Genomic DNA, 15,800 nt, shown 5'->3' with positions numbered 1-15,800 from the left:
ATCTCTTCAAGGTGACTGGATACCTCCTTCTAAGGAGAGTTTTTCTCCTGGGTCATTTATCCTGAATTTCTCAATACCTTATCTTGGCATTTGAATTTTTCCACAGCAGAGTTTCAATCTGCCTTTCCTCCACTAATGCATGCAGTAAATGGTTTATAGGACTATCTATAATAGTGGAAAAATTGAAAACAATCTTACTGTCCAGCTGCAAGAGAATAGCTGAATAATTTATGATGTGACCACATATACCATAGATTGCTAATAGCTACTACTTAGCGCTTACCATGCCATTTATTATTCTAAGCACTTTTCATGTAATTAACTCATTTAATCTTTAGAACTACTCTGTGAGGCAGATACTACGATCCTCATTTTATATGTAGGGAAATGGAGCCAGAGGGGTAAATTAACTTGCCCAAGGTCATGTAACCAGGAGGTGGCAGAGTCAGGATTCAAACCCAGGCAGCCCGACTCCAGAGTCAGTGAGTCAGTTTAGCCCCTAAACTGTCTCTCATACAGCCAACAAATAGTGCAAAAAACCACTAACAACTTGCCTAAGAATGTCTGCCTTGCATCTAATAAGGGCTAAAGGGAATGAATACATGTATTATTATATACATACAGGAAATGTTTGTTATGCTTTAAGTGGGGGACAAAAGCTGGATATCATTTTTATATATCATGATCTCAACTATGAAAAGTTGTAGAAAAATGCATGGCAAATAACTGGAAGAAAATAGGCCAAAAGGTTAATTCTGCCTGTGGCTGATGGGCTGACAATATCTTCCTCCCCCTTGCTTCTTTGTACTTGTCTGAATTTTCTAAATTTCCTAAAGCAAATTTGATCTATACAATTAGAAAAAAAAAACAAAAACAAAACAGAGACAGGTTTGGGAGAAATCACCAACAGGCATGGGATAGTTTCTTTTTCCCCTCAAAACATTTGTTAATTTCAAAAACATTTCCTTGACCCACACACTCTCTTGCAAGAAGCCTGACCATTATTTGTGGGTTATTCAGAAGGTCATCCTCAGGTAATAAATACACAGGACTTTGCACCTTGGTTTTGATAGAAGTCACTTGAGAGAAGCCAATTTCCTGGATCTTTTTGAAGGCATTTATTACAAGTATCTTTGATTTCTGAGTCCTTTCGTCTCTGTACTTCCTTCCATTGCTGGTGACTCGGTCTCCTGGGCATGGCTTGAGTCTTGCCCTGGGGCACCAGGGCGACAGTTCTGGCAGCTGTAGCTGGGGAAGTGTTATTGACAGTTTGATGGGCTTGTCCAGGCATTTGCAGCCCTGGGCCAGATGTAGTCTGAAGGAAAGAGGCCTAGGTTTCAAGGTGCAGCTCAACACTCACTAGTGGACTTTAAGCAACTCACTTTATCTCTGAGTCTCAGTTTTCTCAGGTTATTCTGAGTCTGAAAAGGGCTCAGGTGGGATAATGTATATGCAAGCCATTTGTAAACGTAAAGATCTATATTCATGGGCATTGCCTTTTTTTTTTTTTTTTTTTTTTTGCAGCTTCCTACTCTTTTCCTCACATCTTTTGGGGTCACTGAGAGATGGCTAGTTAAAATTAAGGGAGACCCCTAGAGGGAAGGACTTGGGAAGTGGGGGTGGGGGGAGCTGGAGGAGTATCATAGGAGGGAGAGAGATGCTGAGGAGGCCTCTGTAGAAATGTGTGAAGGTGATGTCTGGAGTGGAATTCAGAAAAAGGGATGTTGTAAGTGGATACCTAGGAAGCCTTGCATCTTGATGTTTGTTGTGACACCACTTTGTCTCCTTAAGAAACCTGCAGGAAAGACCTCTCTTGCTTTTTAATGTTCCTAGCGTGAGATTTATAACCATACCCTTGCCTCCTATACATTAATTTCATGCTAGGATTGGCCTTCAGGCGACAACAGGAAGAGTAGCCTAAGAAGACTTAGGTACACCAGGGTTCTAGAATGATACCCCTTCCCCAGGTGAGGATTAAGTGAGAACATGCACATAGGCTGCCTTGCACCCAGTAGATGTTCAATCCATAGCAATTTGTGTTAATTATTTGGACCAAAAGATATTTTGCTAAAACACAAGTAATTTGAGAATTGGGACTTGGTTTCTCCTCATATCTCCTGGGACAAGGCTGGACACTGAAGCTGACTGGGTGAAGTGCAGTCCAATGAAAGCTTGTCCACCATGACATGCCCATTTCCAAGGCCACACCTGCTTACCCAATGCCCATATCTAATGCTGAGGTCTTGAGGCTGCAAGGCCACTGCCTGCTGTACGAGGCACGGTCGGCCCAGCCATTTCCCTGTCTTGTGGCTGTAGTCCTTCCAAGGGGCCCATCTCTAGTGTCCAGCCTCTGTCCCTAGTGTTGTTCTCCCAGAGATGCTGTTCCTCTATTTCTGTTTTGTGACTTGGGTTCCTTAGACTTCGCTGAGCATAGGTATCTTTATCCTTGAAGCTGAGAGCACTGAAGTCTAAGGTAGGGGGCGCAGGTAGACCACACGGCAGTTCCTTTAGCCCTCAGTCCGCCCTTTTACTGGACTGTGGGTGTTGAAAGCGTGCAGAGAACTGTGGACGCCATCGAAGGTTCGACATGAGCATCTGGAGAGAGATGAGGCAGAAGGGTTTGGGAAGATATTTTCAGCCTCCGGTGCTTTCCTTATTCCTTATAAGACTGTGCAATACCACCATCTCCAATTTAAGAGTGCTAGAAACAGCATGTCTGTGAGCGGCTCACTGTAAGTGAACATTATAAAGTAGGGCATTATTTGTATTAGCCAGTAAACCGCCTAAAGTGATGACTAAGAAAGGCATTACTTAAAATATTATCCATGGGCAAAGACTGAGGTCATGGGGGTGGGGAGCTGAGGTAGTGTCCAGAGGGAAATTAGGTATTTATATTTCTAAGAAAAATAACCTGTCAAGTCAGGGGCCCTAGAGACAATACATGAGGAAGGCTCATAGGCTGGAGAGGACAGGTCCATCCCTCTCCTGCCTCTCATCTATAGGTCAGAAGACCCCAACTGCAACCTTGGGGGAGGGGCCCCCAAAGGGAATAACTCCACAGCTGCTCCTTCCCTGGACATCTTCCAGGGAGATCTTCCCTACCCGTCCACACATCTGCCTCACAGCCCCGGAAACTTCTTGGGGGCACCTGGGTGGCTCAGTTGGTTAAGGGTCTGACTCTTGGTTTTAGTTCAGGTCATGGTCTCATGGTTCCTGAGATGGAGCCCCGTGTTGGGCTCTGTGATGACAGCTCAGAGCCTGCTTGAGATTCACTCTCTCCCTCTCTCTCTGACCCTCCCCTGCTTGTGCTCTCTCTGTCTCCCAAAATAAATAAAGTAAAAAAAAAAAAAAAAAAAAAAAAAAAAAAGAAACTTCTTGGGCTTTTCATGTCATCTGTGGTCACTTTGGCCCTGTAAGCCAAGAATACAGAGTGAGCCTCTTGCTTTGTTTTCTCTGTAATCTGGCTGTAGTTCTTCTTATAAAGAGTCATATGGAGTGGGAAGGGAGCTAAAAAAGTCTCTCCTCTGTTTCTTGTTCTTCATTCTTCTCTCTCTTTTTTTTTTTTAATGTTTTATTTATTTTTGAGACAGGGAGAGACAGAGCATGAACGGGGGAGGGTCAGAGAGAGAGGGAGACACAGAATCTGAAACAGGCTCCAGGCTCTGAGCTGTCAGCACAGAGCCCGACGCGGGGCTCGAACTCACCCGTGAGAGTGAACTCACGGGACCGTGAGATCATGACCTGAGCCGAAGTCGGCCACTTAACCGACTGAGCCACCCAGGCGCCCCATTCTTCTCTTTTCTTAAAGTTTGTTTGTTTTTTATTTATTTACTTACTTATTTACTTATTTATTTATTCATAGTAATCTCTCTACTCTATACTTGTGGGGCTCGAACTTAGCACCTCCAGATCAAGAGTGGCATGCTCTTCTGATGGAGCCAGCCCCGCGTCTCCTTGTTCTTGAGTCTTAAGCAGTGTTGACATAAAAGTGATACTGAGGAAGGAAATGATTAAGGCTCTCCACGCATGTGGAAAAGGGTTCAAATTCCAGCTCTTTCATTTCCTCGGTGACTTCAATTTTCTTATTCATACGATAGGGTAAGGCCCCCACATATGGTATGAAAAGGAGAGGCAATATAATAAGCAAATTGCTTTTGCTCCCCAAATGGTAGGTATTATTTGCGTGTCCTCTTTTTTCATTCCTGCTGTCATTGCCCCAGCTCCTATTATTTAAAAAAAAATTTTTTTTTTAATGTTTATTTATTTTTGAGACAGAGAGAGACAGAGCATGGATGGGGGAGGGTCAGAGAGAGAGAGAGGGACAGAATCCGAAACAGGCTCCAGGCTCTGAGCTGTCAGCACAGAGCCCAACACGGGGCTCGAACCCACGGACCGTGAGATCATGACCTGAGATCATGACCTGAGCCGAAGTCGGAAGCTTAACGGACTGAGCCAGCCAGGTGCCCCATCCCCCCCCCCCCCCCACCCCAGCTCCTATTATATCTCCACTGATGGCAGTTTGCAAACTGGTCTCTGTGCCCCATGCTCACAGTCTCTGCTCCTGCCATCCACTTTCCAGGAAGCTGGCAGAAAAATCAGTGTAAAACACAAGGATGCATGCCATGCCCCTGGATGAAATCTTTTAAGAGCTTCCAATTTTCTCGGAATAAAGTCTGAAATCTCCAATATGGCATCCTCCCAGAAGTAGTCTCATGAGTTTGTCTACTTTCACTCACTCACGTTACGGTTACCGTTAGGAGCACCTTTCAAATGCCAGATACTAAGCCAAAGGCTTCATACAGGTCATTTCACATAATCTTGAAGACAACACCATCATTAATATCTCCATGATACAGAAGAGGAAAGAGGCTCAAAAGAGGCTCGGAGAGGAGCGCCTGGGTGGCTCAGTTGGTTAAGCGTCAGACTTTGGCTCAGGTTATCATCTCACTGTTCCTGTGTTCCAACCGAGCATGGCATGGCACTCTGCAATGACGGTGGGGAGCCTGCTTTGGACCCTCTGTCCCCTTCTCTCTCTGCCCCTCCCCTACTCTCTCAAAAATAAATAAACATTAAAAAAAAGAGGCTCAGAGAGGCTGAGGGACCCAAACCAATACTCAGCTAGCTGGTGGTAGACATCTGAATTCACTCTGCGGCACCTCCTGGAACTGGAGCTCCGTACACCCAGCAGCGACACTTCCTCAGCAGCCGGCCAGCCAGCAGCCTAGCAGGAGGGGAAGGGAGGTAGCAATACCTGGAAGAAGGGTGTTGAGGGATGAGAGGAGGATGTGACCTCCCCTTCCCCAAGTTGAGTTGGTGGTGGGGAGTGGTCACCTCAATTTGGAGACAGAGTTCTGTGTCAGGGCTTCAGGCGCTGGGAGTGTTCCCCACACTGTGTGTTCCCAGAGGGCCCAAATGACTTCCACTCCCCCTTTCCCTCCAAGTACGTAGATAGCCTCGTGCCAAGTGGGTGCTCAAAACTCAGTTGGGTGATGATTGTTGCCACCGGTAGTTCCATTCTCTCTATGGGAACTGGAGCGGTGGCCCAAGGCTGCTTCTGGCCCTCCTGTGGGGCGGTTTTCTGTCTCAGCCCCCCCCCCCCCCCCCCCCCCCCCGGGCACCGGGGATGGTCAGTATACAGCGGTGACACCTGCTCCACAGGCGGTGCACGCCTTCCCCTAGCAGCCCCAGTTCAGCCCCAGTGAAAGGAAGGAACTTCGCTCCCTTCAACACCGCACCTGAGGCCTCCCGTCCCCCCAGCCTGCAGGCAGCTTGGGGCCCACACTCCTCTTGTATCTGCAGTGTTTGTGAGCACCTAGCACATGCTACGCCCGGTGTTGGGCAGGATCGGGTCAAACCCCGTGAAAGAGATTTTGCCGTTTTATATCCTACCTAAGAAGAGTTCGGAGACGTTAAGTGACTTGCTCAGTCACACAGGCAGTCGGTAGCGGAGCCAGGATTAACAGTTCCCGCTTGTGAGGACGGAAAGCCTGTGAGTGTAGCATTCAACCCTCCGGGACCTGGGGCGTGGTGGGGAGAGCCGGCATTTGGGGATCCCGGCCCTCCGCGTCGCCCCTCCCCTTGTTCCTCCTTCCGCCTTCCTCGGTGGCGGTGGCGGTGGGGGGTGGTGGAAGCGGGGTCCCCGCATCACGAGGTGCCCTAACCCGGCACCCCTAACCCGGAGGCCCGCCCGCGGGCGACCCCCGGAGGGCCAGGCCAGGGTGTCTGGGGCGCCGTGCGACCGGGGACCCACCCCGTCGGCCCGACTATTTGCATAACGGAGACCTTCGCTTCCCCCGCCCCTCCGCCGCGCTCTTCTTCCCTCCCTCGCCGTCCCCTCCACCCCTCAGCCCCAGTCCCCCGCTCCTCCCCAGCAGACCCTCCTGCCGGGACCTGGCGCCGGGCTCCCAGCTGCCGGGCTCCCCTGTGGCCGCGGCGCGCGGAGACGGGCGGCACCTGGGGGAGGGGAGTGCGGGGCCGGGCCGGGCCGGGGAAGACATCTGGGGCACTGCCGGGCGCTAACAAAGGGAGCGGCTGCGGGCCGGCGAGGGCGCGGAGCGGGCGGAGGGGCCGCAGCCCCGGCGGCCGAGCGCGCAGCGAGTGAGTAGGGGTGCGCAGGGCGGCGGCGCGGCCCGGGGCCCGGGCGGAGGCGTGTGCGAAGGGGCACGGGAGGGGAGCGGGGCGGAGGGGCGCGCGGAGCCGGTGCCCAGCGCCGCCTCGGCAGTCTCGCCGGCCGGCTGGCCACCGTGGGGCCGGGGTGTCTCTGGCTTTCTCCCGGCCCGGGGACCGCCTTGGCTTTCCCCCGGGGCTCCGCGAGTCTGCGGACCCACAACAAACCCACGTGCGCTCGGCCCCCGGGAGCCCCGCTTCCCGCACCGCGCCACGGGTCAGGTGCGGGACGCCCCGCGCGTTCCGGGTTCCTGCGCATTCCCGCTGCTAGATTTAAGGACCGGGAAACTGAGGCCTGCGTTGGGGGTGGGGGCTCAGGCACCATAACAAACGCACGTGCGCTCTGCGCGGGGATCCCGGCGCCCGGCTGGCCCTGGAACTGCCGCCTTGCGGAACCGGGCCATTGTCTCAAGCCGCGGGGGAGGGAGAGGCGCTAGGGGCGCCGCTGGCCAGAGGAGGACGACAGACACATTGAAAAGGTACCACTTGGCCCTCAGGCCAAACTGCCAGTCTGCCAAAAGGGGAAAACAAAACACGAAAGCAGCTACAAAAAGCTTTGCCCCAGGCCGAGAGCCTGTCCCGACCGTGGTGCATTACTGGATGGGACCAGGGCAGCCCCTCACTTCCAGCGCACCGGGGTTGAATTAAGGGCCCATGGGTCCCTCTCCAAAAAAAGACCGTGCCTAGTGCACCATTGTCCCTGCACTCAGGCGACTGCCCCTGCTGGGAGATGGCGAGCGCCTCCCCAGCCTGCAGAAACAATAGTCCAATTTAAACAGCGCCCAGCGCGGTCTTGGTCTTCTCGACCCTTTGCTTGAGCTTTGCCTTGTAGGTCCTTGCGTCTGGCACTGGCCTCTTTTGGCTTGAGACTCGCTTTGCGTTTTTAGTTTTTACAGGCGAGGCCAGCCGCGGCCTCTGGTTCTGGGTAGGGACGCTCTTATCTTCAGTGAGATCAGTTTGAGAGAAATTCCGAGGTCCAGATAAGAGGGCTCTTGTTTGTTTTGTTTTTGCTTTGCTTACATGTGCTCTGCTCACCTTGGCAGGTTTTGGTTCATCAGACCTGCTCGGGCAGCCGGGAAGTGGGTGGGTGGGTGCATTGGCTTGTTAGGGAATGGTGCTGGTGCAGAAGTAAGACCCTAAGGTTGTGGGAGTGGGGGGGTGGGGGGTGGGGTGTGCAGGCACGGAGGCACCGCTGCTAGAGTGCAATTGCTGAGCTCACTGGCCGCCAGTCCCTCTGGAGCTTAAACCTGTCCCTGGGGAGAACCGGAGGGCCTTCAGCTCCAAACCACTGTTACTGAGGATCTAAAGGGGATCTAGGGAACCCTCTTATTTTACAAGCGGGTAATGTTGGCCTGGAAAATGCCTTGCGGGAGTTTAAACCAGTGAAATGGGAAAGAGAATTTGAGTATGGGTCTCCCAATTCCCACACTGCCCCTGGCCTTGACAGCCCCCAAAGGCACAACCAGGTTAGTCTAAAAATCAGTGGCCTTAGAACAGAGTTAAACAAAGAAAGTAATTCAGATTGAAAGCTGCACCCTTCCATTATCTCTTTTAAGAGTTCTTATTCATTTGGGAAAAGATAGCTTTAGTAATTCTTTACTCTTCTGCTAGCCTTTCATAAACTTTGGTATTTTTCTCTTCTCACTGTCCCTTTCCCCTCAATTTGGAATAGGGCCAGATATGGGGACTTAGATATTTGCCTCTCATCTCTATGCCAGGAAGCCTTTGTTTGGGCCTAAGCATTAGGCTGTTGACATCAGACCCACAGGGAAGAAAGTGTCTCTTAGCAAGCTACTCCTGAGCCACTTGTGGGAGAACAAGGCATTGTTTTCATTGATTTTATTTAATTAAATTCTTTTTGAGAGTTCCCCGGAAGTAGCTGCCTATTTTTGTATTTGGCAGAGGAAAAGTTGGAAAAAAAAAAACAAAAAAAAAAAAAACCAACAACAAAAAAAACAAACCAAAAAACCAAAACAAACAAAAAACCAAAAAAATAAAAATTTAAAAACCCAACAACAGATACTTGGAGTCTGGGTTTCCCCAAAACTAATGTGCTGTTTTGTCCTGTCCCTGTTATCTCCTAGCTACACTTGTTTCTTTTCTTAGGGTTTCTAGAGTGTTTCATTTTTGTGGTAATTCCACTGGGCACTTGAGTATAGCTTTCTTATCGGGATGCTTGCCTTATAAGGAACCTTGGGAATCATCCCGCCAGACCCTTTTATTTTCCAAATGGGAAAACTGAGGCCCAGAGAGGAGAAATCACTTGCCTAAGGACATGCAGCAAGGTGTCTGCTTTTAATTTCTCTTTGTGCGTAAAAGGAAAACCGTTGCATCAAATGAGTTGTTGTTGGTACCCCAGAGTAAAGTCAAAGTTATGATGGTTGTTATAACAACACTCTTTAAGTCTGAGAATGAATTCCTGAAGGAATTAAATAGGTGTTGGTTATGGTACAGAGCCATGGATCCCTATGGTAGATATGGTGAGGAGTATTGCAGTTATCATTGGGGATCACTTTTCTGTAGTGTTTACTAAGTGGTTCACTCCACCCTTGCCCTGGCCTCCTACATGTTCTCCTGCTATTGCTTGCTTCCCCAGTGGGGACCTGCTTTGAACATAATCGTAAAGCAAAAGGCAGCAAGAAGCCAGAAGCCAGAGACCCCACTTAGCTTTCTGTGCTATTAACCTTCCTGGGCTCCAGTTCCTCACTTCCTTGGACAGTGAAAGTCCTTCCTGCCCAGTCTCTGCACAGGCTGTTCCAGGGGAGTGGAAGATGCTTAGGCCTTAGGATCAGAGGAGTTTGGGTCAGCTCTTCTGTGTCCTGTGTTCCTTGAGAATATGATTGTTTAATGTGAAGGGAAGGATGGGTATGTATATCCTGGCGTTGTTGTGGGTATCCAGCGATGTGACACGTGCTTATGCCTGCTCAGACCTCTTGGCAGGCTCCGGTGCTCACCAGCTTTTTAAGTGGCAGAGGATGTTGGTGGGAGAATAACCCCATAGAGTAAGCCCTCTACTCAAATTAGGAGACCCTACCTAGTTAACAAAGAGGGGTGAATGCCTGCCACATTGTAAAGGGGGCCTTTGGAGAGTTGTAAAGTTTGTGTGATTCTAAGGTAATTAAACCTAGTAAGAAACAAATAAAAACCAAAGCTGTGCAGTCTAAAGTGATGGCATTCATTCATTCTGTGTTACTGACAAACAGGCAGGCTAAGGCTGGGGTTTGGTGTTGACCTGGAGTTACAGAGAAGCCCTCCCACCCTTTTTTTTTAAATGGATGCAGAACACATTTGGATCTCCCCTCAGAAACTGTCTTCAGAGGGGCACCTGGGTGGCTCAGTCGGTTAAGCGTCTGACTCTTGATTTCGGCTCAGGTCATGATCTCAGGGTTCCTGGGATCAAGCCCTGTGTTGTGCTCTGTGTGCTGACAGTGCTGAGCCTGCTTGGGATTCTCTCTCTCCTTCTCTCTCTCCCCCTTCCCTGGTCATGCTCCCAGGTACACGCTCTCGTTCTCTCTTTCTCTCAAAAATAAATAAATACACTTAAAAAAAATCACTGCAATAAGAAATTGTCCTCAGGAACCCACAGAAAGTAGATCTAATTTATCTCAATATTGACTGGGGAGGGGGCATGGAGAGGGGTGTTCCCTTTTTCTCCGGGAATCAAACCAATGATGGTAAACGAGTGAGTGGAAGAGGAAGGCTTCAAAGAGAATGTAGCTCTCTAAAGTTGTGAGGATGTGGTTGCATTAAAAAAATGGCAGGCGGGGCGCCTGGGTGGCTCAGTCAGTTAAGCATCCAACTTTGGCTCAGGTCATGATCTTGCAGTTTGTGGTTCGAGCCCCGTGTTGGGCTCTGTGCTGACAGCTCAGAGCCTGGAGCCTGCTTCAGATTCTGTCTCTCTCTCTCTCTGCCCCTCCCTGCTCCTGCTCTGTGTCTCTAGCTCTCAAAAATAAATAAACATTAAAAAATGACAGGAATAGTTCATTAATGAAATTCACAATACCTTATGGAACATTAGAATACTGAGAATTTGCTCAGACCTGGTATCAGTGATTTATTCACTAAAAACTGAATTGGGGAAAAATACATTTTCTTGCTTGTGTGCGTGTGTACTCAAACTACCTGATGGCATTCTGATTCCAGTAGATGTACTTTTTATAGTCTTATCTGTAACAGTAACATAGTAAGCAATGCAGTTTCACCGCATTAAAACACTGGAGAGGTTTTCGAAATCATTACTAGCCTTCAGAATCAGTTTCGTGATTTAAATTTTATTTATTGTTCTGATTATAAAAATCAAGTATGCCCATTGGGAACAATTTGGAAAGTATAAAAAAGTATAGAGACACAGACAAAGATTACGTTATTCAAAGGTAACCACTATTAACATTTGGCAGTTTTCCCTCTGGTCTTTTTTTTTTTTTTTTTTTTCCCAAATGGATGTATTTTCTTTAAATGGTTGAGAACATCCTGTATGTGCAGTCATCTCTTGCCTTTCTTGCTTAACCTTCTCAGATGTACTTGACATAGTTTAAGTCCACATTAAAGCTGCGTCTTTCATTCATCACCCATATCAGCTGCTCAGCACCTCCAAGGTCACATGGCCCATGGGATCTGGTCACTTCAGTGGAATTTCAATGAGGGCCTATAGAGGAAGGCACCTCCAGCTTCCTCCCCCTCTCCCACCCTGCCTCAAGCATTCAAACTCCAGTCATTTTTGTTACTTTTTATTGTAGAAAAAGTTTAAAGTCTAAGGTGGAGGGGGAAGGGCACTGCATGTGACCTTGGGTTCTGGTACTATCCTTTGTCCTCCAGCAGCTTAAGCAGTTTCTGTAGATGTTAAATCCTCAACTCCATGGTCATTTACTAATTCAGTCCTCACGTATTCGAGTGCCCACTCTAAACCAAAGATGTGTGAGAAGAGCTTAGCTTTAAAGAAGCTTATGATCCGGTGGAGGGGACCAGGAAACAAGAGACTGGTACAGGGTGCTGTGGGACCACAGAGGAGGGGCAAGCACCCGAGACTGGAGCATCCATGAGTAAGGCTTCTGGGATGAAGGCCACTGTGGGATAGCCCAGGTACTTCTCATTTGCCCTGTGGTGATTGACACTGTGAATAATGTGTTTGTGAATTAATCCCTGTCTACATTCCAAGATAGTTTGCATCGTGTAGAATCCTAAGGTTAAAATGACTGGGTTACACTGTGAAGGATATGATCATTTGAAAAATTTCATAGATTTAGTCCCAATTACATAGAAAGTCCTAACGTACCAAAGTATTACATATTGTGGGAGCAGTAGAAGTTAAAAGCACATGTAATTCAGTATTTGATTTTTTTTTTTTTTTTTACTGAGGTATAATTGACATGCAACATTGCATTAGTTTTAGGTGTAGAACTTAGTGATTTGATATTTGTATATACTGTGGAATGATCACCACGATAGATCTAGTTAAAATCCATCACCACGTGTAGTTACAGACTTTTTTTTCTTATGATGAAGGATTTGAATTCTTGCTCATCATTCATCACAGGTGGAGACCTGGACAAGCTAGTTAAGCTCTCTGAACTTCAATTTCCTTCTCTATAAAATGGGCTTAACAGCTCCACCTTTACCGGGCCATTGTGAGGATTAAATGAAATCATAGCTAAACGGTCCACTGCAGTGACAGGTAAACAGGAAGCACTCAGTAAGCGATGGCTATTATTGCTATAATTGGGATTTTCACACCCTGCAGAAACTTTGGCCCTGATATTTTTTCTTAACATGACAGCAGGCCATTGTGTGGCTTTGTGTGCCGAGGGAAGCAGCAAGTTGATCACAATGGAACCACCTACCAGGTGACAAATTGATCACTTGCATGATGCAGTATAAAAAAGTCTGATCTTGGGCAATTTCAAATGTACAAAAGTAGAAAGAATGGTGTAATGAACCCCTGTAAACAATCACTTATCTTCAACAATTATCACAACTCATAGCTGACGTATATCCCCACAGGCCACCCCAGATGACTTTGAAGCACATCCCAGACATCTTATCAGCATGATGCATATCTGAGTCGTGCTGCTCCTGGAGCCTGTCTCTGCTGTCACTGTTAGGGGATTGTGTGTGTGTGTGTGTGTGTGTGTGTGTGAGAGAGAGAGAGAGAGAGAGAGAGAGAGAGAGAGAGAGAGAGAGACAGGGGTTGGTGGGGAGCCAACCCAAGAACTTAAGTTTTATCGCTCAAGTGAGGAGGCCCCACTGCATGCCAAACTGGCAGGATAGAAGGAGCACTGAATGTAGAGTCAGGAGACCTAATTTTGCAGAAGGTCCCCACCCTTTCCCAGTTGTATGGTTTTGGCAAGTGACTTCTGAATTTCTTTGAGCGCATTTGAAAGTTTGGCGAATATCGAATGAGGTAATCCATGCAGCAGCCCAAGCAGCTTGGTGCTGGGGTGGGGGTGGGGAGCTGAGTCAGACTTGAACCCAGCCTTCCCCTCCTGAGAGGCAGGGCTTCCATATGGAATTAAGGTCACGGACTGCCGGCGCCTCGGCCCAGGATGCACTCAGGGAGTGCTCCTGCCAGTCTCATTCTGAGGATGCGGAGGTCGCTCAGACGAACACCTGGCACCCACGGCACTCCGTGCCCGCCAATCTGTCTTGTCCCTTGTCCCCTGTCACTTAGCCCGTCCCTCTGATTTATGGATGAGGGCCAGGAAGCCCAGAGAAGGTAGGGCCTGCCAGCCATGCCTGAGTGATAGGTCCTGCCTGAGACCCGTTTCCCTCCAGGTTTGATGACCTTGGTCTCTTCCATCTGGCTGTTCACCAAAGTAGGTATTTCTGACTCAACTGAAAGAATAAAGTTGGTTTGATTTAGTAATTAAGTCAAAGCCTTCTTTTTAATCCTCTGGGGGTTCCACGATGTCAGGGCCTGTACTATGACTTGTGGTCTCTGGCTTTTGCTAGCTGGCTGTGTGACCTTAGGCAAAAGGCATGCCACCATGGGTACCCTACCTCAAGGACCTGTGTCTTAGTCCCCAGGGCCCCTTCCAGCTCTGAGATGATCGATGACAATGGGGGAAAGGTACACCTAAGGCCAGGTGGCTTCTTCATACAAGTAGTAAGTGAAATCTGTTTCCTTTTATGATATTCAGAGTAAAAAATTACCCCCCTCACCTTTTGCCATTTTCCCCAATCCCACTTCTCTCCAAAGTGACTACTGTTTGCACTTTTGTGGGTCTTTCTGCCCCTTTTGTATACATTGACTTGTGTATTCATGGTTCTACACAGATATGTTAAAAATTTTTTTTTTAAAGTTCATTTATTTTTGAGACACAGCATGAGCAGGGGAGGAGCAGAGAGAGAGGGAGACACAGAATCCGAAGCAGACTCCAGGCTCCGAGCTGTCAGCTCAGAGCCTGATGTGGGGCTTGAACCACAGACTGTGAGGTCATGACCTAAGCTGAAGTCGGACACATAACCGACTGAGCCACCCAGGTGCCCCTTCACAGATACATTTTTAAAGCTCAGTAAATGGATCCCATAATAACTGCCACTTTACAAGACTGCCTTTTCCACCTGACTATATGTGTTAGAGATCTTTCCCTCTCCGTGCATGCAGATGCTTTTTTTGTGGTTGCATTACAGTCTATATTATGATGTTTGCTTAACTGTAAAAATTTTCCATAAAAATATATTTCTAAGTATATTTAGACCTTGGACATAAGGAACAATGGCTGTAAATGTCAGTGGTTAAATGGAGCCAGTCCATTAGGCTCTGGAAAGGGTGGCGAGGGACCAGGCACAGGGACGCTGAGGACCGCACCCTGGAAAGCTGGAACGAAGGGCTCCTGGGGAATTACTAAGAGGCTGACTGTTTGGACAGGGTTATTTTTGGAGATAGCCTGCCGGCTTGGGTGCCCTTGGCTGCAAGTGCAAGGCACTGAGCTGCGTCATCACCTTCTCCTCCTCCTCGCACGTTCCCTGGCACTGTCAGGTTTGTTTCTGTTCCCAGGACCTGAGAGGACCCAGTGGGAGGCCTGGAACAGGGACGGAAGGGAGAGAGGGAAGAAGAGGAGTATTTGATCTCAGGCTTGGAGGAGAGAGTGCACCCGTGCCACTCTGCTCTGTCTGGTTGATCAGACCCATCTGGAGTGTTTTGTTTCCCTGGCTCTGATACAGATCATGGGAAAAGGAAGCGAATCCAGAGATGGGCTCCTTGGAAGACAGAAGTTTAGGACACCGTGTTGGAGGTGGGATAAGTGTGGGCATTGGACTTTCCAGCCTGCAGGGGATCGTAAGTGGCACCTGCTTCATGTGGAAGAAGGATGGGAGGAGCACTGAGTGGCTGCTGTGGAGGGGAGAACCAGCATAGGTTGGAAGAAAAGCACAGGAGGATGGGAGATAAGGAAGAACTTATTCGGCAGAACTTCCCGACTGTGGAACAAACTGTGTCACAGGGCCGCAAACTCCCTGGGGGGAGTATTCAAGCCGACGTTGCGTGTGAACTTTGCAGTTTGGTTGTGGAGTGGTTGACCGAAGTGCCTGCTAAGGCCCCTTCCGGCCTTGGGAGCCTATGGGACAAGAGCCTGTGGGACCAGAAGCAGAAAGAGGCAAACTAGGACTGCAGGGTCAGGACAGGTTAGGGAGGGCGTAACTGGAGCTTTGTAAAGGTGGAATAAAATGTAAGCCTTCAAAGGAGGCTGAAACATTGTTTCCCCTGGATCTTGGCAACCTTCCTCCTGTTCTGTCCTTGGCTTCAGCTCTACTTGACTTTTTATTCATAAATTATTTCCATAGTAATAAATATATCACATACACTTTAGATGACCAGGAAATCTGGCAACCAGAAAAGAACTACGTGTCCCAGGAGGATGATTCTAAATTTTTTTTTTGATTACGGTCTTTCTAAATTTGCATCCATCTCCTGGTTTCCCTAGCCCAGTGCTGAGATGTCAGTCAACTTTAATTTTAGCAACACTGTACCCTTTGCAACCTCTTGAATGTCCTCCGATAGCACCCGCCATACTTAATGCTTGTGCCTTTCTTTTCTGTGGTTTAAGAGGAGCCTCTTGGACCTAAGGGTTAGTTGCGTCTTGGTGCGGGCAGCACGGCAAGCTTACCAGGTTCTGGGCTTTTGCTGTGCCCCTGGCCCT

At 48.5% G+C, this 15,800-nt stretch overlaps 1 protein-coding gene and 1 long non-coding RNA gene across 6 annotated transcripts in view; one reads left to right on the top strand and one right to left on the bottom strand.

Moving 5' to 3' along the window:
- Positions 1-219: 219 nt before the first annotated feature.
- Positions 220-6,039, bottom strand: LOC144617431 (uncharacterized). Its single transcript, XR_013557962.2, has 3 exons — positions 5,890-6,039; positions 5,157-5,251; positions 220-2,595 (listed from the first exon to the last, which is right to left on the bottom strand). It is a non-coding gene; the product is annotated as an uncharacterized LOC144617431 (long non-coding RNA).
- Positions 6,040-6,199: 160 nt separating this feature from the next.
- The window catches only part of ST6GAL1 (ST6 beta-galactoside alpha-2,6-sialyltransferase 1), a 485,891-nt gene continuing 476,290 nt past the window's right edge, over positions 6,200-15,800 (top strand). For all 5 annotated transcript variants that reach the window (XR_009612253.3, XM_060639503.3, XM_060639498.3 and 2 more), the window contains exon 1: positions 6,200-6,597. The gene's annotated coding sequence lies outside the window, so the exon portion shown is untranslated. The remainder of the gene's footprint in view (positions 6,598-15,800) is intronic.

The sequence above is a fragment of the Panthera onca genome, chromosome C2 (assembly GCF_046562875.1).
Source record: "Panthera onca isolate mPanOnc1 chromosome C2, mPanOnc1 haplotype 2, whole genome shotgun sequence".
Taxonomy (NCBI): domain Eukaryota; kingdom Metazoa; phylum Chordata; class Mammalia; order Carnivora; family Felidae; genus Panthera; species Panthera onca.
Note: the sequence above shows the minus strand (reverse complement) of the source record. Positions and strands in the feature narration are given on the sequence as shown.